Below are 26,331 nucleotides of genomic sequence, written 5' to 3' on the forward strand. Positions count from 1 at the left end.
AGATGCTGTATACACACATGTATGTATGTATGTATATATATATATATATATATATATATATATATATATATATATATATATATATATATATGTATATAGATATATAATATATATTATTGCATATGTTTATCTGTACCTCCATAGATGTGTAGATGTTTTTAACCTATCTATATATCTACATATATATGTATATCTCTATATATTGACATGTATCTATGTATCTCTCTCTCTCTCTCTATATATATATATATATATATATATATATATATATATATATATATATATATATATATATAGCATACACCTTTCATTGGGTACATGGCGGTTTGTCCTATTTCCACACAATCCTCCCTTTTGTGTTTTAACCTGTCTGAATACACAACTGGCATAGGTACATCTCAGGTAGCTTAGTGGTAGGTTACTCTGAGGATGGTGTACATGGTTGTGGGTTCTAATCCTGGAAGGGGTTATTATTTTACCTCTCAGAGTAGGCACTGGTAGGGAAAGTGTGAATAACGCACATTTAAGTGGTTGTAAGCAGGTTTGCCCATGGACTGCGTGACGTTAAGCAAAGGTTAAACCTGTGAAGCGCTTATCCATTTAACCATGTTTAAGCGCCACTTACCATCGTGCAAACCCATGCAAACCCACTTACAACTGCTTAAAAGTGCTTTAATCCACCTGCATCCAACAGCCCTTATTCTGGCCCTCAAAATAAATTAACAGCCCTTGCAGGTCTTGAACCCGGGACCATGAACACCACAGTCACTGACTTTACCACTAAGGCATCTGAGATATGTACAAATGTTATGGTGTTTAGAATATACATTTTACTACAGGCATTCCTCACTACTGAAAACAAATGTGACAGTCAGTTGGTGTACATATGTATGATACATGTTAATGTTCATATGTTTGTGGAATTAGGTGTTGCAATGTGACATGACAGGGTGTATTATGGATGAGAATGGTTTTTGTTTTGTGTCCTTTTATATTGTCCCCATACTCCATGTATACCCCTCCAGTTCACTTATTGAACATCCAACCCAGGCTCTCCTTGATGCATGATTTCATTACCCATCATTCCTCCCCACCACAATCTCCACATACACAACAACCATCCCTTCTATGGTGAATTAGGTTAATATTAATAGTTATAATACCAGAGCTGCATGTGTTTTGTGTACACTTCAATTCCTTTGGATTGCTTCTGTGTCACAAAGTGTGTTCATAGATGTTTATATATATGGCTATAGATGTAACTGTATATATATATATATATATATATATATATATATATATATATATATATATATATATATATATATATATATATATATATATATATATATATATATATATATATATATATATATATATATATATATATATATAGTATTAATTTGTAACAGTTATACATATGTAGACTTGTATATGTTGATTCACAAACTACAGTACATTACAATGTACTGTACATATGTACACAAAGTGACTGTCCCATTTGTGGTCAGTACTGTGGAATGCCTATAGTATAAGGTGTAGTCTAAAGACCATGAAACATGTATACAGCTCAGATGGCTTAGTGGTAAGTCCCATGACTATAGTGTGCATGGTCCAGGGTTCAACACCTGTGATGCTTTAAAAATGTTTTTACTCCAGAATAAGGCTCATTTAAGCAGTTGTAAGCATGTTTAAAAGTGTTTGTGTGACATTAAAGCAGCAGTTAAACAGTTAAACAAACTTTAAAATGTATAACCTGTGCAGGCAAACATGGCCACATCTGCTAACTACTCAGGATATATACATTTCAGTGAAGTAACATCTCACTATGTGCTTACATAACATTACATTCTCTGTTGACTTTACTCTCCAGCACACATGGGTTTATATGGGTGTTTCAAATGTTTATTATACTGATGGATACTACCTATATATGCAAGCTGTGGTTAAGGTATACTTTTTAACATGATAAACATCCCTGACTTTATTGGGATTTGAACCTCGAATGCACAGATACTATGCAAATGCTGTAACCATTACACTATTGACATTAACGTTGCTTCTGTCTATTTCCTATTTAGATGATTTCTATGTGTAAGCTAGGCTAAGCAAAGGGCGGAGGCGCCCAAACCCACTGAGCTTCACTTACTCTTGAAATAAAAACATATAACAAATGAAATGAGAGACTATAAATTACATTCCTAACTACATTAGGCATAGCCCCTCACTGACACACTTCAAGGGAAACCTTGATGTGTGAATGGGTAACAGAATATACACCCCTGGGATCATGTGTCCCAGAACCATACAGCCAGGGGGTGGGGGAGCCCTCCAGTTTTATAGCTGCAAGACCTGTTGGGGAAATTGAATGGTGTTGATTTTTCATGTTAACATGCCCTCTTTAGATCACTAAGTGCCCCTATCACCCTCCACCACCCCAGTCTTCAACAGCTTCTGGCAACTCTGCCTGGAATCACTTCATTGGCTATGCTTGACAGAGGCTCAGTTACTTCATCAATGGTGCGGAGAAAGCCAACACACTGTAGCTATGCTTCTAATTGCCCTTGGGCAGATAGCCTACTACCTATCTGTGAACCTCTAAAGTGCAGGCCATCACAGCCATAATATGTGAATAAACAGAGCTTTCAGATCACAATATACAGTGAAATATCACCATGTAGTCAGAAAACAGTTAAGTACAGCAAGAACATACAGAACACTGATACTTAATCACTCCAAAAGCCTATCTTGGAAGCTAGAAGACTTGTATAAGTTTAAGGCTTTCTATTGCTTACCAGTAGGTTACCTACAGGAAAGATGAGAAACAAGCACAGATGGGAAACATGCATGCAACACTACCATACTGGCTTATGTGTCAGCCTTAGGCTTTGGAATACTGGCCAAGGCTATTGGCACCCCTATGGTGCCTTTTTTAGGAAAGTCCCAAAGGTGAATCCCACCTCCATAAACAGCACAAAATAGCAGAATCAATGAGGGTTATGCTACTCAGCACCAGGGGTTGTGATCATAACATGCACACACTCACAGCACTCCTCAGTATGGGCAACGTCAACATCTGTGCAGTAACTGAGACCTGTTTTAAGGCTCCTGAGAGCACACCAGCACTACCAGACTACAACCCATACCACACATTTCGGCCACAGAACATGGACTGACACAGACATGGAGGGGGTGTATCCATATTCATCAGGGATACCTACACCTCCAGGTTAGTGGGGCAGCATGATACCTCTGAGATCATCCATGTGCAGCTAACATCAGCCACAACTGCAATGCAAACTGTGGCCTGCTACAGATCACCCTCCATGACCCAGGACCACCACTCCACCTACCTGGAGACAGTGGAAAACATGACAGTCCTACCACACATCCTGGTATTGGTCGATGTCAACTACCCTACCATTAACTGGGAAACTTACTCAAGTACTCACTTCCAGGCCCAGCGCTTCCTGGAATTTATCACCTCATATGCCCTGTATCAGATGGTAAACTCCCTAACGAGGGGTGGAAACATACTAGAAGTGGTAATCACCAACATGGGTGACAGGTGCACCACAGCAGAGGTAAACCGGTCACTGGTTAGATCTGACCATGAACTATTCACTGTTTCCACACCCAACCATCTCCCCCACCCATGGAAACCACAGTGTATACCTTTCCTACAGCTAAATTCACACTACTAGAGACAGAGGTGGGGGGTTTTGCAGCCCCCACGCTAAGGGAAAACACTGCTCAAGATACAGACAGATTTACAAATGCACTCTATAAGCACCTACAAGGATGTATGGATCATGCCATCACTGGTAAACCAAGACTCACTCCTCCTAGACAAGGACACCAGTCTGGTGGACCCCTGCAATAAACAGGCTATACAACAGAAGTAGGACAGTAGTCCAGAAAAACAGCAAATCCCAAGAAGGGCAGACATCCGTGACCAGTATTAGTAAGAAACGTAGGTCCCTCATGAAATCATCCAAGGCTAACATCAACAGGAAAATAGGCAAGGATTCGAAAGATAACCACAAAGCCTTCTTTGGCTATGTCAAGGATCTAAGTGGTAACACACAGATTTGCACTGTGCCGGTGCAATATAGCACAAAATATACTGACCCTACTGATATCGCCAACATCCTTGCAGATACATTCAGTGCAAACTTCACCCCCTAAAGAGCCCACAACAATACCTGAAAAGTACAGTATCCCAGACATCAGAGACACACAGGTGGAAATGGCCCTCTCTAACAGCAATACACAGCATCAATGGAGGCAGATGGTGTCCCAGACTGCATCTTGCAAACACTACAAGACAAACTGACCCCCACCTAATTAAGCTTTTCAACCTCAGCCTCTCCACAGGCTACATGCCCATACAATGGTGCATGGCAATGGTTATTCCACTCCACCAAGGTGGAAACACAACTGACCATGGTAACTACCACCCCATAAGCCTGACTAGCCTGGTCTGCAAAGCTATGGAGCACATCCTCATGGCACTCATTAACAAAGACATTGGTAACCTCCAAACACTTGACCCAACCCAGGTCAGCTTGGTTGAGTGCAGTTCATGCCTACTGAACCTGTTTGATGTCTTACAGACAGTCACCAAGACATTAGATGAGGGGAGAGGTGGTTCACACATACTACCTGGACCTCACCAAGGCTTTTGACACCATTCCCCACTCAGGTATTATTGATAAACTCACCAGCCTGTACATACACCCATACATCACAGGATGGGTTGCCAATGGGCTTACACACAGAACCCACATGGTACAACTAGTGGTCTCCAGGTCCAACTCTTAACCAGTCATGACTGGTGTCCCACAGGACTCAGTCCTGGGACCCTACTGTTTGGCATATACTTCTCAGAGGTACAGGCAAACACAGGTGGACTACAGCAGACCATGTTTGGCAATGACTGCAAACTGGGAGCCATACTTGACAGTCCAGCTGACACAGACATCCTTCAAGGGGCCTCACAGAGACCAACACAGGGTGTCAAAGTCATGGCCTCCAGCTAAGTGCCACAAACTGCATGGTCATTCCATTGTGGAATATTAAGCACCCACATATTAACACATAAGTGGCAGCCACTTTAATACAGATGAGGTAATAGGGTATCTGGGGACTAAGGTAGATAGTGATCTCTCCTTTGACAATCATATCTCCAAAGTAGTTAGGACATCCTTCTATGTAGGCCATCTGATTACTAAAGGGTTCGCATCTAGACATACTGAGGTTATAGTGCCCCTTTACTCATCACTCATCAGTCCCATCATAGAGTATAATAACCCATTTGGGATGTACCTCAGAAGACACATCCAACAGCTGGAAGGTCCACGAATGTACCTCGCCAAGAGGATTACTGGACTCAAACATATGTCCTATGCAGCCAGACTGAATAAACTCCTACTTTACTCAGTGGCATCTCGTTTACTCAGAGATGATCTCTGCTGGCCAACAAAGCCATGTCAAACTCAGGCTTAATGGATATGCTCCACCTATGGGAATCCATGTCACAGTGAGCCACATGCTGTAGTGAGCTGAACCTTGCCACAACAATAACTGGAAGATGCTGGAGGGACAGATTCCTGTCACAGAAACTCCCCATACTTTGGAACAACATCCCTAATTACATTATACAGAGCCCCTCACTAACACTCTTCAAGAGAAACCTTGAAGAGTGGATGGGGAACAGTAGATACACCCCAGGGATCCCGCCATTGGCTCTGCTCCACAGAGGGACAGTTAATGAATCAATGGGGTGGCAAAAGCTGACACATTTTGGCTAGGCTTATGAATGCCCTCAGGCAGTTAGCCAAGTACCTACCTATGAACCTATACATACAGTATCAGCACATGCTGATAGCTTAATTTACTGTTCAGGTGTTGACTTACCTTGTGCCAATAGCAGTTGTGTGTGCAATAGTTGAGGGCTGCCTATGTTGGATGCACACAGTAGACTGCCTATACATGACAATTTACAGGTAGTCTTGTGTGTGTGCCATCCATTTTTACTGTGTGTGCAGGTGGAGAAAGGTGTCAGTCCCTAGGTGCCTACACTGTCAGTGTGTGTGCTATACATTCCCTCCTTGCCAAGGCATGGGCATACTGGGCACGCCTCCATCTGCCTACTGGGGCTGGCTCAGGGTGTTCATGGTCTGAGTACCTCTGTGCCTGTGGGTCCCTTGGCAATGGTGGTGGGCTGTGAGGGCCTTCACCATTCTGTCCCTGCTGCAGCTGTTTCCACAGGATCATATTGTGTAGCATGGCGCATACTATGAAGATGTGGGCACACGTGCCTGGGGAGTACTGCAAGGCTCCACCGGATATGTCCAAGCAACAAAACCGTGATTTAAGCATCCCAAACACACACTCTATGATGATTCTAGTTTGTGCGTGCACCTCATTATGGCATTCCTGCATGGGTGTGTGTGCATTTCTGATGGGAGTCATCATCCACGGTTCCAGTGCATAGCCAGCATCCCCCACTAGGTGGCCATATGGGATGTCCCCCCTGGCAAATACCTGATACAGCTGTGAGGCATGCCAGATGTGGGAGTCATGATAGCTTCCAGGGCTGCCAGCACACACATCCATGATAATGCCCTGGGCATTGCACACAACCTGGCAGTTGATGGAGTGGTATCCCTTGTGGTTTATGTAGCACCTACCCTGCTCACCAGGTGGTGACTTGATGTGTATGTGCATGCAGTCTATTGCACCCAGTACCTCCGGGTATTCTGCCACATGGTGGAAGAGACGCATATTGCTGGCCAACTCCTCCTGCATTCGAGGGAAGTATATGTGCTCATTGGCATGTGGTAACATGGCATCCAGGAACTGGTGAAGTACCCTGGATGCTGATGCCTGTGAGATCCCCATGATATCCCCAGTTGGCCTTTGAAAGGTACCTGTAGCTAGTATTCTCAGGCTTACACATACCTTCGTATCCACTGGGATGGGTTCCCCTCTGTTTGTTCTGGCTCTGAGGCATGGCTGGCACAGCTCCACAAGTTGCTGTAGGGTGTCCCTGTCCACCCTGTAATGCTCTACTCTCTCCAGATCATGTAGCCCCTGGTAGGTTACCCTGGGTCTGAACACTCTTCTCCTCCTCTGGTGCCTGAGGTGGTTGTGTGCATCATCCTCCACACCACCTTCAGTCTCCAACACATGCTGGTGGATCAAAGCTATGGCAGCCCCTAACATGTACATACTAAAAGTTCCCCTTCTGTATACACCAATGGTGCAGAGTGTATGGGAATACACAAGTGTGTGTGAAGTGCTTTCACACTTTATACTATTGTGCTATGGATGCTGCTGATGTAATTGAGTGTGTATCAGCACTTTCAGCTGCAGAGTATCTTAATTATGGGTTTTACAGTGAGTACTGCAAATGTGGGGCCTTTAGTGTGGAGTTATGCTTGCCTGCCTTGATTAATCTGTTGCCCTTTAATTCACTTTTAAACCTGGATCCCCTCCCATTATCAGGCATGCATCCACCTGCCATCTTTCTTGTTTTGTACTTTCCCTACCCAGTCATGTATTGCAAAATGTGTCTTGTAGCTGATATACTGCAAATCTGCTTTGTTCTGCTGTGACACTTTACTGTTCTCTTTGCAGTACAGCCCTTTCCTGTTCTGCAGGTAGCTGCTTGCAGCCTTGTTAACTGTTGTCAATGGCCCACTGTATGTTCCTAGGTGTTCATTAGTCATTTGTACTCCAATTTCACTGCTGCAGCATTTCCTTATTTCTTTCCTATATCCTTCCTGTTTCAACTCCAGTGTGCGCCGTGCAAACCCATTTACTGGGTTTAAGCGTGTTTTCATCTTCGTTCACACGCATACTCGGTTACCTTGTGTACTCTCAGCTAAGTATAGCTATAGCCAGTTCAACACACCCCTATCCTGCAGCTTTGCTTAGCTACAGGCAAACCGGATTAGCAATGCTCCAATGTGCTTACAGCAAAGGTGACCCACCCCTCTGTTGATGTCATCTTTATCTCAAGGGCACACCTCAGTGTTATAACACTACGCTGTGAGGTGCATCCTTACACCAGCGTGGAATCTGTGATTCACTATTACTCCTCTCATTTGCATGGCATTGCCTACTAATTTCTAGCTACCACGCATAACACTGTCACAGCCCCTTAGCAACCCTTGCACCATGGTGTGGTGTAGCCTGCCTGACATTCACTATTATGGGGAAATCATGATATGTGTTACATTGCAGTTTTTTATTCTATATTTTTCTATTTTCCTTGTGATCCAGTTTGCGCGCCTCTGCCCTGCACTTCCACTTCACGATAGTGCGAATATAAATATTAAATGTTTATTTTATATTTTGTACATGTTTTTTTTATGCCAATGGCTATGTATTTAGCCATTGGCATATATTAACAATATAATACATGTGTTTGGTTGGCTGTCATGGCTCCGATTTTATGTTTACGGTTTACATTTCTGCATGCTTACACTACACCTGCACCACTTCCTGGATCGCTACATACCTTCATTTGCATGCTACACTGCTGCACATGGGTTAATTAGCATACAGGGCCCGAGAGCTGTGTGGGAGTAGCATATGCAGGTAGTGCACATGGGAACAGCTCATACCTGGATCGCTCGCCGGCCATATTTGGTGTTGGAATGCCGATGCTATGCCTGCACCTGGCGCAAGCTTCATGAATCCCGGGGTTAGTAAATTTAATTCTGTTGGCTGCCAATAAAGCAATTACTAGAAAATGGAAATGAAAGTCTACACCAACTGTATTTGAGGTATTGAATATTATAAAAGAGATAAAATAACTAGAAGAGGTATCATTAGAACAGGGAAATAGCAAATTACATAGAAGTAAATGGAAATTGTGGGAATAATACATGTATAATAATGTTCAGTAAGAGGATGAGTGAGGTTTAAAGGAATGTGAGAATTCAGCAATTTTTTATAATATTGGACTGAAATAGTAGCAAAGAAACTATATGTGATGCATATTGTATTTAAATGGAAAAATTTTTAAATGGTTTGTTTTCTTTTCTGTTAATGTATGTTTGCCATTGTCTTAAGTGATAATCTAATAAAGGTATTTAAAAAAAAAGAATGAGGATCGCAGAGAGTAAATAATATAATGCGTTATAGCTATGGCCTTCTAATCCTTCAGGAACACTAATTAATAAATCTCATTTAGCAGCTTTCAGAGCTGCACCCAGGAATTCACAAAGTGTTCACACAGAGGCCATATTGCACCTCCCTATAAGAGGTCAGTCATGCTGTAGCACTCTAGTACACAGTGAATCTATATTGCTCCACCATCAAACAGTATAGGCCACGTGATGACATTGTATACTACAGACATCATCCTGGTGAACACTGCCTTTCTGGTTGCAATACATTACCTCCTTGACAACATCACACAGACTGGCTTTCAGATACAGTGCTGCATTGCACCCAGTCTGGCAAACCTTGTTTACAGTGCAGCACTGTAGCAAGCCTCTTTACCACATCATGGTAGCCAGTCACAAAAAGGTACAGGCAAACCAGTACTTATATTCAGTACCCATTTGCACCACTTAATGGTAGCCAGTACCACAGACATCCATAAACACCAGTGCTGATATTTAGCGTTATCTCTGCCACATCACCATAAACTGTCCCAAAGGCCAATTCACACAAAAGCTAATGTGTAACACTGATAAGGTTCACTATCTTTTATCAGTTGTCCCATACCCATATGCATGTCTTGACAGTTGTCAGTGCCACACATTACTGGATAGTCTCAAAGAGATTCATGCATACTATGACCGCTATACTCAGCATTCAGGCAAACTGGACGAGCACAAAGAGTACTACCACACTTACCACAACCATGGTAAAAATATTACTATGGTGGTGCCCAGTTTACAATGACTAAGAATCGACAATTCAGATAAAGTAAGAAACATCTACATTTATTACAGGACTACAGTCACAGCAATAACAACTACATTCATTACAGGGATACAGTTACAGCAATAACAGCTACTCTTATTACAGGACTACAGTTACAGTTCTAACAGCTACATTCATATCAGGGCTATAGTTACAACAGTAAAAGCTATATTCATTACATGACTACAGTTACAGCAGTAAAAGCTATGTTCATTACAGGACTACAGTTACAGTTATAACAGCTACATTCATATCAGGGCTACAGTCATAGCAATAACAGCTACATTCATTACAGGACTACAGTCATAGCAATAACAGCTACATTCATTACAGGACTACAGTCATAGCAATAACAGCTGCATTCATTACAGGACTACAGTTGCAACTCCTTACAGGGCTACAGTTACAGTAGGTAACCCTTAAACAAACATCATGTGAGTACATCCAGCAAGAAATAAAATCATCAAAGCAGATGATAAAACTAATTACACATCCACAAAATGTAGAAAAATATGTAAGATATCTAAAAACAAAATAAAAAATGCATTATGCACAACCCCCCCCCCCCCCCCATAAAAACAGAGTATCATACAAAATGACTGTAAACTAATAAAATATGTGAAATACAAAAACATCATTGGGAAAAAGGGAGAAATAAATAATCATGTTATTTTTGAGGAAGTATTTTTGCAAAGAAAGGAATATTTTTTTCTGTGTACATCAAATAAACTTCCAGTAAAGACAAGTATGAAACAATGAAAAAAAAGAGTGAACATAGCACAATCTTTCGGAGGCAATAGAAGTTTTTTTTTTGTTTTTTTTTACTTTTTTGTTCTTGCTGCCTGCCAACCATTAGACCCTCTTTTAGCCTTTCAGCCCATTTGTTCTGTTTACTGGGATAGGTGACTGAGAGGAGTCATAATCCAGGCAGCCATCAGGGATGATTCAATGAATTTCCTTTATCTACGCTATCCCTAATGATGTTCATACTCATCAAGGCATCAAGAAGGGGACATGCAATGGGCTGATGTTTGTAATTCCTGCAATGTACTTAAAGCCTGACTTTTATTGTCAGGCTGTATGAGTACCTAGGTATAGATCTGAGTATAACAGAAAATAAAAATAATGGACAAGGACATGTTCATGTCAAAACTTTATGGCGACTTCTGCTAACTGAGGTTAAAGGTGGTGCTGTGCTGATTAACTAAATGTTTGTCTACTGTTATGCCCACTTTACTATCTTAAGTTTCCCAAACAGGTTAAATTTATCTGATGCAGCCCTGTTAGCTTAAAACAAATAATAATAATTTACTTGTTATAAAGAAAATACATTATGTTCTGTAGATCTTTTTAACTGGACAGTGAAGTGTTAACTAACTAAACGTCAGATAAAAAATGTTACTTATATTCATTTATACATACAAATATTTCATACATGGTATATACTAAATAGTTATCCCCTAATAAGTGTCCAAGTTGTTCTTAAAAATATCTAAACTAGTGCTTGCCTTAATATAATTTGGCAGTCTATTCCATGAATCAGCTACTCTCTCAGTGAACCATTTAGTATATCTCTTTCCTAGATAGCATCCTACATAGTCTGTCTAGTGATTCTCTACTACTCTTTGATAACCCCAAACATTCCCAGATGTTTTGTGTCTAAATGTCCCATTTAGCCAAATAAGATCTCCTCTTAAATATCTATATAATACAATGTACAAGGTCAGAGATTTTAATTTTCATAATAACTTAAACTTTCACATCCATGGATGCCCTTGGTATATTTCCACTTTACTCTTTTCAGTTTATTCACACATTTTCTTAGAAAGTTTCCATATTATTATTCCATACTCTAGTTTTGTTCTAATGTAACTTATAAACAATGATTTCATAATTTCTTATTGCCTGGACTTTATATTTAAAAAGTCTGTAGTTTTATAACTATCATTAACCAACTAGTTTAGATTATCAGAAAAAAAATCAAATCAGTGTCTACCCATCAACCCAAGTAGAAGTAGCTGTGGACTGTATTAAATATTCACCTTTCAGTCTATGCCCTCCAAATGTTATATGCTCAGATTTTGATGTATTTACCAGCATATTATCCTTCTTTTCTTAAATAATCAATTTAGTCAAGTTTATTTGCAGATGTGCCCCATCTGTAACAGATGTCATCAGTTTTCCCATTTTCAAGTCATGTGCATATGAACTATAGAATACCTCAGATGAAAACTATATATATATATATATATATATATATATATATATATATATATATATATATATATATATATACAAAAGTTACAACCTAAACAAGGATGGGCCTAGAACTGAGCATTGAGGAACACCTCACTATAACCTACAAATTTACCTGTCCAATAGCTGTATGCTACTTGCCATGTCCTATTTGTAAACCATGCAGCTACTCATCTTATCAATATTAAATTAATGCCTAGTTGTTCTAATTTATTGATAAGTGTTTTATGTATGACCTGTCAATGCTGAAGGTAAATTACATCACAGCACATTTTTTTATTCATGCCTATTATTATGGAGCATCACCCTGCTTTCATCCTTTGGATGAGATGTTAAACCAAGCTTATGGTAGCTCAGTGAATGTAAAAGATCCTATGGTACCTATAAAAAACAATAACTTCCTTAATGTCCTGGGGAAATTGTCCCTAGTAGTTTAAGTCCCACATGGGGTCTCCCCTGAAACGAAGCCACTAGCCTAGTGAGACTAACCCGGTCAACCAAAAGATAAATAAAAAAGTTATAGATTTATCTTCAACATATGCATACTGACATATGGTTTCAAGTGCCAAGCTTTCCAATTCTGACAATAGTTTATCCAAAATAACCTTCTACATGATTTTCCACAACAGGAAAGTAGACTTATGGATCTATATGACTCTGGGTTTGTCCTATTCTCTTTTCCCTTAAAGAAGTATTTAACAAGTGCATGTCAACAATCTTGAGGAATTTCCCCATGGTTAATTGACCTAGTAACTAACAGGTATAAATGGTACTGTAAGTTCACATTGAATTGTTCTCAGGAAATTATTACTTTCATCTCCTCCTTGTGCTTTGTTGGGTCCAGTTTGCAGAGGACATCTTCAACATTATTGAATTTAATTTCAGTATCTGAAGCTCCCTGAAAGTTACTAAGTACAAATGTTTCCTCCTTTGTGAAGTCATACTGTTTTGCATAAGATTATGTATCTACAATATGTTGTGTTTGACAATAAATTGTATAATCTATGCAGTTTATTGATTTGTATGTCAGTACTCCTGCCACATTGTGTAAATCCATAAAATAGTTTCTTATTATGCTATATGTCTTTATATACATTTTCTTAAATTTTTTCCTGATTTTGTCAGCGATTGTCTAATTTGTCTGCCCAGTTTGCTTATTTTAGCTTTTAAAGTTATAGTTTGACCACATTACTATTTTTTATATTTTTACCTCTTGTCTTAATTAAATATCTTGTTATGGAAACATATCCTCTTGACCCTGTATACCTAGATTCTGATGTTAAACATTGTTTTATTTTTTTTTTAATTCAATTTCCCTTTCAAAACTTGGCAGATTCTATCTGCCATCTTTCCACTGAATGCATCACTCCATCTTGTTGTACATAGCGATTGATTTACATCCATATTGTCTGCTATTGATCTTCTTTGTATTGGTTTAGTTTTCAAGTTTGCAGAATTATCTAGCAGTAGTTCAGCCTTTATAATTCCATGATCACCACACATCAAAGGTGGTAAAATTTGACATAAAGAGACAGTCGTCTCCTTTAAGAAAATGAACAATGCCCAGTATATGCCATTCTCTGGTAGATTTGTTTACAATCTGCTACAGCTGTTGAATCTGAATATACATTGTAAATAATTTTCTTACGAATGTTGTAGAATCAGTATTATTCCAGTCCCAAGGTATTATTTTTCCCTCCAGTGCTTCTTGCAAGAAATGTATGAATTCCTCTACAACATTAACACTTGATTTTGGTCGTCTATGCACCCCAACAATTGTAATCTATTCCAGGGTTGTCTTTATTGTGACTGTTGCACAATCTATAATGTTGGTGTTATCATCAAAGATGTAATAATCACAAGTCTCATAATAATCTTTAATATCCCTATCATAACACCTCCACTTGATTTTAACTCTTCTTTTTGATAGATGGTTGGAAATTCTGGGAGATTATGTAAATGTATCACTCTAACTAAAGGACTGCGACCACCTCAATTATTTAGCAAAATCAGCTCTGGATTATGCAGTTCTACAGAATGTTCACATCTTTTTCTGGTTACATTAATTGACCAAAACAGTGGAACACAGCAAGCTTCCTGCAGAAATGTTTGAATCAGTGTTGAGGTTGCACTCTGCCAGGAATGTTACCCAATGAACAGTTAAATGTCTCTGCTAGCTTAGGAGTGCAGATAAAGAATGCTCCAACTAGATATGACCAAGGGTGGGGTATACAGAGCCAACCCTTTACTTTTAGTGTCAGCACAACAGACATGTTCACTGAAAGAATTGAGGTGTAGCATTTCAGAGTAAGGAATGCCTGGCTACAAGCAATGCACTGATGCATCTATCAAAAACAGGTTTCCCCTGAATATGGTCAGGGAACAAAATGCTTTCTTTTTCACCCTTGATGATGGCCCTGCCAGTGGACATAGGTGAACATCCTTTTTGCCTTCAGCATTCTTATACACCAGCTCAATTATATAATCAACATCAGCAGGTACAGAGAAGGGTTTCACAAAGGATTCAGTTATTTCTAATGTTTTCATAACTAAATTCTCCAAGGAGTACAGCATCAGTCCCTGTTGTCGAGATGTACATTAGTGCTAGAGCTGGTCTAGAACCCGTGCTGTAGTAGGAATACCAACATGGAAAGTGGTGATCATGGCCCAATATCAGCAACTTCCAGTGTCACTTTTGCTTAAGGGAGTGGTAAAAGTGTCTCCCAGTTGAAAAGTTGACACCTGAAATGCCGAGTGCTGACAAGCCAAAAAAAAAAAAGATGGAAATTGCCGGAAAATACCCAATCTCGAAAATCTCTCTTTTCCTTTAAACTTCTTTTTGCAGGAGGTGGCAATCTTCCCTACAGCGATCTTGTTGGCTCCCCCACACACCTTGAATTTATATATATGCCAACTCTGAGATCATCATACCGCAGAGAAGAGGGAATATACCAAGAAATGGCAGCTCTGACTGTATACATAAGTCTGTTCTTTTGGCCATTCAGTTTACGTATTTCGGGATTCACTTTAGTGGGTCCTGACATTTCAAATAGTTACCAGTAAAAGTAAACACACTGTATGAGGCTGTATACAGATTTTCTGAAACATGACTATTTATGTAGCTTCATACATCATTACATTTCCAAGCGAGTCTTATGGACCTTACAGCACTTGTTGTGATGACTTGACTTGTACTGCATTGATTCTGTTACTCTTAGACATAAATACTTCCAAAATTATCATTCACTGCACTACCTTAAACTACTTTAGCTAGTTTAGTGTTTTTTTAGAGGGAAAAATAATACCTTGGGACTGGAAATTAACAAAATATTCTTCATCTCTTCCAGGTTCAGGTTTAACGTATATTCAGGCATTCATGCGATGATATTCTCAATTGATCATTTTAATAATGACCCAAACATTCTTCCAAATATTTCCCTTGGATTTAATATTTATGACTCATGTGCTGTGTCAGCGAGGGCACTGGCCAGCACAATGTCACTGGTTACAGGATACAAAGCAGAAGTGCCAAATTATCGCTGTCACATGAAAATCCCACTGGCTGCTGTGATTGGTGATGGGCCTCCTCAGAATTCCATCCATATGTCTCAGATACTGTCACGATATGGTTATCCTCAGGTATGTACAGATCTGAAAAGGATTCTGAAATACTGATTTTCATATTTACTTTATTTGTACTATTTACTGTTTTAATTATTATATTCACTGTCAACACAGTTTATGAGCTGCAGGTCTGTTAGTCTTTAGAATCCATAACTTTATTTTTCTATATATTAAAGTTGTATATATTGTTCTCTCTGTGATGCAGAGAGCATAAGCTCTGTCTGTATCTGAGCTGACTTAAGATCACTTAGTAACCTAGTCGCTAAGGAACCTGGCCTGGGAGGGTGGGAGTCAGCAGGCAATGCAGACCCATGGGGGCATAGCTTTGTCTACAATTTGGCTGTCTCCCATCATAAGTAATTACAAGTAATACAAAATCACTGTAGGCATATGCATATCCCCCAAGAAGCTCATTCACACTGTAAATGGGATCTGCATATGCATAAAAATATGCATACATTAGCTGCAAGTATTGGGGATGTGCAGTGGTCAATGCTGCTGTATGGACAGAGGATAAAACTTAGCCAGAATCCCTGATGGATGTCTGAATGAACACTGCACATGACCAGCTTTCACTGAAGAGGAATGAATAGGCTAGTGAGGTCATGGGTAGGGATGGCAAGCAACATAGAGAAAAAGAACAAACAAAATTTGTGCATGCCTGTATATGTGTGGATGCATACGTGCATTTGTGCATGAATTCGTAGGTGATGGCGCATGTGTGTATTCACTTTCATTCATGTGTGTATCTATTTACAAACTAGAAAAGCAACAAAAAAAAAACATGACCTCGGACTCCACACATAAAACAATTATTTAATTAGTGCTTTCGTTCTGGTATTCCAAAACTTCATCAGATAACTCACATTCCTAACCCAATTCAAATAGTAAAATCCAAGTCATGTGACAATTACAAAATCATATGACTCATTCCCATAAAATGAAAACTAATTAATGAGTTAATAACAAAACACATATATCTGTATGTATATATATATATATATATATATATATATATATATATATATATATATATATATTTATATCTATGTATAAATCTCTCTCTCTCTCTCTCTCTCTCTATATATATATATATATATATATATATACAACCCAAATATTGCTACATCATCTCTTCAATGCCCGTAATTTTAGTACCAGAGAAATAGAAACATGATAATTTAACCCTGGCCATTTATACACATTCACAAATGCTTGCCTAAAATGTTCATGTTTTTCTAGCACCAATTGACAAAGTCCACCCCTGGGACTAGGTTTTTTAATATCATACTGATGCTCATATATTCTTCATGGAGCTTTTTCTCCATTTTACCCACATGAAAGGCATCACAGGACTGGCATACAGCTATATAAACCAGCCCAGAACTCTCACAATTAAATTTGCCTTTTACATAAAACATTTTTCCCAGTACTAAAAATCTGTCCGTGTCCAATAGAAATTTACAATACTTACATCTACCACATTTAAATACCCTATTCAGACTCTTATTATTATTATTCTGATGTTCAAAAATAGACTTCAAATTATTGCCCCTTCTATATACAATACAAGTCTATCAGGGAGCTTACCCCTAATATCAATATCTTCATTAAGCAAACCCCAATTCTTATATAAAATACTTCTAATAGTAGGGCTATCCGCACTAAAGGGGGTTATTAATGCCTGCAAGGAATAACTCCAACTCTTATCAACCACCTCCTCCCTGATCAAAGCCACCTCTCCCAAATTGGGTGTCAAGGCATGTTTAAAGGTCAAAAGTGATGCAAAATACCCACTTCCCTTTTTATTACTAACTTCCAAAGTCAGCTCATCAATTAATGCTTCTGTATACCCTCTCCTTAAAAACCTTACCTTTAACAAGTCACATTCCTCATTAAAATCATCCTCACAAGTGCACACACGTGCAGCTGTAACCAATTGCCCTTTAATAACTGCACATTTTTGTTTAAATGGATGTGCACTATCAAATGTAAGAACAAATTTGAGTAAGTGGGTTTTCTATGAATGCTAGCCAATAGACAACCCCTACTCAAATCCTTGTGTACCAAAACATCCAAATAGGAAATACTAACATCACTCAAAACATGGGAAAATCTTAAAAACTCAGTGGTCTCATTTATATAATTTAAAAATTCACAAATTATTTTTTTCCTCCTCCCCATAAAGTGAATATATCATCCAAGTGCTGTAAATATAATTAAAAAAACTTTGAATATTGACAGTGAAATACCAAACATCCGCTCCCATTGACACATTATGATGTTAGTGAACAAGGGACTACAAGTTGACCCTATAGCCACCCCCTTTTTGTAAATATAAGGTTCCCTCAAAAAAATATATAATTATTGGAGAGTATCAGCTCCATCAGTTCAACAAACAAGTTATCCTTATCTTGTTCAATACCCCTTCCCATCAAATAGTGAGAAAACCAGGCTACCCCAATGTTATACATCACAAACATCTATTGTAACAAAATAGTCATCAGGATGAAATTCCAACCCATTTAGGATATCTAAAAAATGCCAGGAATCCCAGCAAACATGGGCGTTATCTTTCAATAAATTTCTTAACTTATTATCTACAAATATTGCACAAGAGCTGGTAATGGAATTCCATCCATCCACAATCAGGTGAAATGGAGGGTCCTGACAGATCTTGTGGATTTTCAGGATACCAAAAATGGTTGGAAAAACTGGGGAAGGCATATTCAAAAACTGAAATTCTTTAGCTGAAATTCTCCCATCTATAAATAAATCCTTCAATTGGATTCCAATCCAGTAATACGCTATATTCATTTGATTTTTGCTAACTTCCTCAAGTCCTTCCCTTTAATAAAGCAAACATATGTTTCTTATATTCCAACCCAGACATAATCACAATTCCACCCCCCCTTGTCCAGTTTAATGAGTCTTATATGATGTCCTCTCACACAGTCAATAAACTCCTGTTCAGTTTCCGAAATGTTTTTATTTGTAATTGCTGGTTTTGACAAAAACATATTATGAATGTCCAATTCACAAAAAAGAAAAACAAAACAAAGAAATACCGAATGGGACACAGGGGAATGGCACACCCCCCCAGCTGGCAGCCAAAGACATTTTGGCAATGCGACCAGACCTCCAATGATGAACCAATGGAACGCAGCACCAGTTCAACGCAATTACTGGAAGAACTTTGCGAAGAGGAGAGGGAGGAGTTGCTGCCTGGAACAGAACTGGATCTGGATAGTACTCTGACTTGTGATATTATCTACAATACTTCTTGGGATTCCAAGGTGTATAATTTCACCTAAATTGGGATCGACCAGACTGGTGCAGATTTACTTGCAAAAGGGGTCACATTTGTACCTATGAAACGAGCATGCCTGGTAACTACAATAATAGACTTGAAACTTTTTTTTACGTATATTGAATTTGTGTTTATTATTTGGTAATTCACGGTGTGTGGTTCCTCCTCTCTTAATATCTAGCTCTTTTAATCAACTGTTGCATCCTGCATTGACTTTGTTTGAGAAAGTTTGTGAACTGGACATTCGTAATATGTTTTTGTCAAAACCAGCAATTACAACTAAAAACATTTCGGAAACTGAACAGGAGTTTATTAACCTTGTGATTGGACAGGATATAAGACTAATGAAACCTTACAAGGGTTGTAGAATGGTGAGTATGTCTGGGTTGGAATATAAGAAATGTATCTTTGCTTTATTAAAGGTAAAGACTTGTGAGGAAGTTAGCAAAAATGAAATGAATACAGCCTATTACCAGATTGGAATCCAATTGAAGGATTTATTTATAGATGGGAGAATTTTGGCTGAAGAATTTCAGTTTTTGAAAATGCCATCCCCAGTTGTTCCAACCATTTTTGGTATCCTGAAAATTCACAAGAACTGGTGGGACCCTCCATTTCACCTGATTGTGGATGGATGGGATTCCATTACCAGCTCTTGAGCAATATTTGCAGATAATAAGTTACAGCATTAATTGAAAGATGAAGCCATGCTTGCCAGGACTCTTGGCATTTTTTAGATATCCTAAATGGGTTAGAATTTCATCCTGATGGCTATTTTGTTACAATAGATGTTTATGATTTATATACTGTAATTCCACATAACATTGGAGTAACCTGGTTTTCTGAGTATTTGATGGGAAGGGGTATTGAACAAGATAAGGTTAACTTGTTTGTTAAACTGGTGGAGCTGATACTCTCCAATAATTATATTTTTTGAGGGAATCTTATATTTACAAAAAGAGGGTGTTGATATGGGGTCACCTTGTGGTCTCTTGTTCGCTAACATCATAATGTGTCAATGGGAGTGAAGTTTGTGCTTGACTGTCAATGTTCCAAGCTTTTTAAATTATATTTACAGTACTTTGGTGATATATTCATTTTGTGCTGAAGAGGAAAGGAAGTAACTGGTGAATTTTTCAATTATATAAATGAGAGCACTGAGTTTTTTAAGATTTTCTCATGTTTTGAGTGATGTTAGTATTTGCTATTTGGATGTTTTGATATGCAAGGATTTGAGTAGGGGGGTTGTCTATTGGCTAGTATTTATAGGAAAACCACTTACTCGAATTTGTTCTTACATTTTGATAGTACACATCCATTTAAACAAAAATGTGCAATTATTAAAGGGCAATTGGTTACAGCTGCACATATGTGCACTTGTGAGGATGCTTTTAAGATGTGGCTTGTTAAACGTAATGTTTTTAAGAAGAGGGTATCCAGAAACATTAATTGATGAGCTGACTTTGGAAGTTAGTAATAAAAGGGGAAGTGGGTATTTTACACCACTTTTAACCTTTAAACATGCCTCCACTCCCAATATGGGGGAGGTGGGTTTGATCAGGGAGGAGGTGGTTGATAAGAGTTATTCCTTGCAGGCATTAATAACCCCCTTTAGTGTGGATAGCCCTACTATTAGAAGTATTTTATATAAGAACTGGGGTTTGCTTAATGAAGATATTGATATTAGGGGTAAGCTCCCTGATAGACCTGTTATTGTATATAGAACGGGCAATAATTTGAAGTCTATTTTTGTACATTACAATAATAATAATAGTAAGAGTCTGAATAGGGTATTTAAATGTGGTAGATGTAAGTATTGCAAATTTCTATTGGACACGGAAAGATTTTTAGCATTGGGAAAAATGTTTTATGTAAGAGGCAAATTTAATTGTGAAAGCTTTGGGCTAGTTTATATAGCTTTATGCCATTCCTGTGATACCTTTCATGTGGATAAAATGGAGCAAAAGCTCCATGAAAGAATATATGAGCATCAATATGATATTATAAAAGGAAAGATGACTAACGCATTTCATAGACATTTAATGTGTTATGAGGACCATAGTTTTAAGTTTACAGTTTTGGAGGGGGTAAAACATAGTCCCAGGGTGGACCTTTTTTGGCAAGTATTTTTGAATGCATACAAATGGCCAGGGTTAAATGATGTTTCTATTTCTCCAGTACTGAAATTACGGGCATTGAAGAGATGATGTAGAAATATTTGAGTTGTATGTTATATATTTTATACATGTTTTTTGTTATTAACACATTAATTAGTTTTGATTTTATGGGAATGAGTCATATGATTCTGTAATTGTCACATGACTTGTACTTTACTATTTAAATGCGGTTAGGAGTGTGAATTGTTGTCTGATGAAGTTTTGGACTACCAGAAAGAAAGAGCTAATTAAATAATTGTTTTATGTATGGAGTCCACGATCATTGAGGTTTTTTATCTATTTTCATGTGTGTAGCCATACATTTCTATCTGTTTTCTGCATAAGTGTGAACATGTATGTGAATATACGTTTATGTATATTCATTTATTGGTATTTGTTTATTGGTATGTATATCCAAATATATATATGTATGTATATATATCTCTACTGATAATGAGTGAATAATCCAAACATTGACGTTCACAATGTTAACCAGAGGAGGTCAGCTTGGCAAACATCGTCACACTACTATGCATGAGCCAAGAAACAAACTCAGTGCATGCAAAACATAAGTTTAAAAATTAGTGTAAAGCATTTTTTGCAACCCTTCTGCACCCTACATCCCCTGCTAATTATATATGCACAATCCCCAGAGAAAGAGACTATTGCCTTCCCTGGGGATTGTCTATCTTGCACACCTGTCGACTATCTGTATAGTCGACCTAATGTGATTGATTAAACAGATGTCAGCCAAACTCCCTGTTGACCAGACCAACGTAACCCATATATATGTACATATACATATACACATAAGCTCACAGGCATGCAGAAACATTTTTTATTTATTCTTTTTCTTTTATGTTGCCTGCCAACCCCTCCCCATGACCACACTGGCTTAGTCATTCCTTTTCAGTTAGAGCTGGTCATGAGTGGCATATGAATTTTTATAATAGCCTCATTCTGGCATTCATTCCTCTCATACCCCTTTCAGAATTCAACTACTTTTCCATTTTGTTCCCTGTATTTTATCATCAGAAGCATGTTCTACTTCAGGCCACATTTAGCATGTCTACCTACTTTTCAACCTGTCCCTTTCTTACTTCATTTTTCTTCTTTTCTTTTCCTTCTTTTATCATATTTGTATCTTTCTTAATTCCTTATTGTCTTTCTTTCCTTCATCTATTATCTATCAAGTTGTCTGTCTCTCTATCTGTCTCTACACCCCTCCATTTTTCTTTCTGTCTTGAGCAGATAGACTGCTAGGAGTATAGGCCTTACTTTATCTGTCAGGCCTGTTAGTCTACAGTGGGTGAGTGAGAGTGCATCTGACAATCTAACACCCAAACTGAAGGGTTGACAGGAAGGTAAGGGGTCAAAAGCTGCTTCACTATCTATAACAAAGATTTTCATACTGGATCCCTTCAGTGATTTAGGATCCCTGATCTTAATTTTTTCATTGATGTTCACATGCATAATAACACATCTGATGAAGCCACACTTCAGCAAGTAGCAAAAATGCAACTTGATTATGTAAGAAAAGCACCTCTACAACCACGGACCTTGATGAAAGTTGAATCAAGTGTTAGTAAAATGATTTCAAAGAGGCACAACATTAGAAAATGAAGGATAAGAGGATGGAGAAATGTGGGAACATATGAAAATGAATTGAAGTGTGCCCTACCTGTGTTTCAACCAGCTGAAAGCCAAAATATTACTTAAAGAGTTGCCCAATGATATCACCTGTACTGACAGCTGCACATAGTGTCCGGAGCAACAACACCCACATCTAGAGAGAAACTCACAGCTTAATATATGTGGCAACATTTGTTACTTGGAGAAAGCACTGAATAGCAAGTGCTACTGGTGCTTTATAAAGAAGTTAACCACATGTTGCAAAGCACAGATAGCTACCTTTCAAGCAAGATCACAGCAGCATGAACTCTACAAAAAATCCCCTTGACCCAAGTGTAAATGTTGTGGTTCAAATACTCACAAAGATGAAGGAGACAGAAGCAGCACCTAGGAAAACAATCACAGAAATGTTGTAGAACCCACTGATACTTCACCAGTTGCCATATGCAAAGGCAATTCAGTAAGTAGCTAAGTGGAAGGGGTCACCAACAATCTGGAGTGGAGTGTCAGTGATTTAACTATTAAGTCTGAGGATGTGTTTATCTTTGAGAACCTAGATAAAAAATCCTTACCCTACGAACAACCTGAATGACATGAAGGCTGCAACATAATGTGTGATCAGTAGGTCATTTCAGACCATAAAATAAACTCAGAACTTGAAACAAACTCCAGTTACAAAACCAGAGTCATAGAAAACACTGTAGCTTCCAAATGGTACTTTATTACAGAGTAAAAGCTTTCATCCAGCTAATTCACAGACTTCTTCAGAATTAGTTATACAATTCACCCACACCTCTTTTGTCCCATTCCTTAAAAATCACATGATATTTTTCACCAATACAATACCACAATTAATTCAACCAGGACAGCACAGAAAAAAAACCTATTTAAACACCTTTAAAAATATACAGTATAACTTGCAAGAAAAAAAAATTCTCTCTCTATATATATATAATACAACATGATATTAATGACAAAACTATTGTCATTTTTTTACACTTTATAAGGCAGAAGTCTTAAAATGCTAACTAATGAAATCTGCTCATTGGGATTTGGTGGCTCACATGAATTTAATTTAAGTTGCCACAAAGTTTCTTTGCATTCTATTAAATCAACCCAAAGCCCACCTTCCAATTTTTTAACCACTGTATCCATGCCAAAAAATAAAAAATAAAATATGTTCAGGGTATTTTTCCAAGTGCTTTTAAAATGAATTATTAATCTGCTAATATGTGTTCATAAATATGCTCTCTAAGTTTAGACTGGGTTTTCTCTTCATAGAAACTGTCACATTCCTTGCACTTTGCTAAATATATGACTCCTATGGAATTACATGTACAATGAAAGGAGGAACATATAAACTGATTACTGACTTTAACCTTGTTTGTCTGCAATATATATTTACACTGGTTACAACATCCACGTCTGAATGTGCCTAACCTCTTATTAGCTCGTACATTTGACTGAAAATCATTTTCCAATAAATATTTTAAGGATCTACCCTTTTTATAAACTGTTTTTGTTTTTTCTCCAAAAAGGTCCATTAAACTATCAAAACACTGGAACACTTTCCAATTCTTCTCTAAAGTCCGATATATAAATTCATGTTCCACTGTGAAAGTAATAAATGAAAACATATATTCACCCATAGGGTGCAATCGTGTATCCACAGAGGTTTGAACTTCCCTTGCTGTAAGGATTGGTGTTAACTCCTCACTCTGTCTTTTCCTCATTACTTCTGAATAGATATCACCCATAAATTGTCCTGGGTACACTCTAGCTCAGAACATTTCTGACAACTTTTTTGCTCCAATTCAAATGTCATATCTTCTGATACCATTCTTGTTAACCTAACAAATTGTCCTTTGACAATTCCCCTTTTTTGGTGATGCGGATGACTACTAGTGTAATGTAATAAACCATTCAAATAAGTGGGCTTTCTATAAATACCACTCATAATAGCTTGTTTGGCTACATCCTTACTTATTAATACATCTAAATAACTGATGCTATTAAAGTCATACACGTAAGTGAAATTTCAGAAAAAGATGTAGAATTTAAATAATCCACAAATCATTGCACTTCCAACTCAATAGCTTCCCAAGCTGTAAAGATGTGATCCAAAAATGTACATATAGCTGCCATGGAACAGGTTTAAACACATTGAATACATATTTCTTTTCCCATTGCAGCATCACAATGTTAGTGAATATGGGAGCGCAGCAGCAAGCTCCCATAGCCACACCTTTCCTCTGCTGGTAATACTGGCCATCTATATGCACAGAGTTGTATTGCAGCACAATTTCTAAAAAAGTATCCAACACATTAATTTCCTTATTGTCAACAACATCTGCTTCAACTAAAAATATTGTGAAACATTTCCATACTCTGAGCATGTGGTATTACCTTAAACAAATATACAACATCCACTGTCAAGAAGGCCAAATTTCATGTATATTTCACATCTCTTAATGTTGACAAAAAATCCCATAAATCCCAACTAAGATGTTTATATTCATTTAATAAATCCTTCAGCTTCACGTATATGTATTTAGATAAGGGATGTGTAATAGAAGTTCTTGCATTCACTATCGGTCTCATGGGGGGGGGGGGGGGCAGTCAGACTTTTATGTATTTTCAGGATACCAAATATTGAGGGAACAATAGGATATTTAATATTCAAAAAAACAAACACATAGGTTCATAGGTTCATAGGTGTGTACTAGGCTAATGGCCCTGGAGCCTTTACAAACCTAGCCCATAAGAGTACCCTGGCATCGTGCCACCCGACCTTAGTTCCTAGTGCCTCTGTCGAGTAGAGCCATTGGCATGATTCCCCGGGGTGAATTTTCTATTTCCCATCCACTCATCAAGATTTCTCTTGAAGAGGGCTAGTGAGGTGCTCTGCTTGACATGTATGGGAAGTCTATTCCATAGCATGGGCAGTCTCTGGCTTATGAACCTGTCCCTCCAGCACGTTCTGTTGATTGTGGGAATGAGGTTAAGGTCTCTGGAGCATGTAGTGTGGAGGGATTGGGATTTCTTTAGATGTAGCATTTCTAACAGAGCTGGATCAGACATGGATTTGTAAGTCAAGCAGAGATCGCCTCTGAGTAGGTGATATGAGACAGAGAATAGTCGGAGTTTTTTTTGTCTGTCCATATAGGTCAAGTGTCTAAAGCCTAGGATCCTCTTTGTGAGGTAATTTTGTGGCCTCACCAGTTGTTGCAGGTATCTAGTGAGGTACATGCCAAACAGGGCATTGTACTCAATGATTGACCTAATGAGGGAAGAGTAGAGGGAGACAATGACCTCTTTCTTCCTGGATGCAAAACCCTTAGTTATGAGATGTGCCACATAGAAGGACTTTCTGACCACAGTGGCAATGTGGTGGTCAAAAAAGGG

The sequence above is a fragment of the Protopterus annectens genome, chromosome 3.part1 (assembly GCF_019279795.1).
Source record: "Protopterus annectens isolate FY-2018-M chromosome 3.part1, PAN1.0, whole genome shotgun sequence".
NCBI classification, from domain to species: domain Eukaryota; kingdom Metazoa; phylum Chordata; order Ceratodontiformes; family Protopteridae; genus Protopterus; species Protopterus annectens.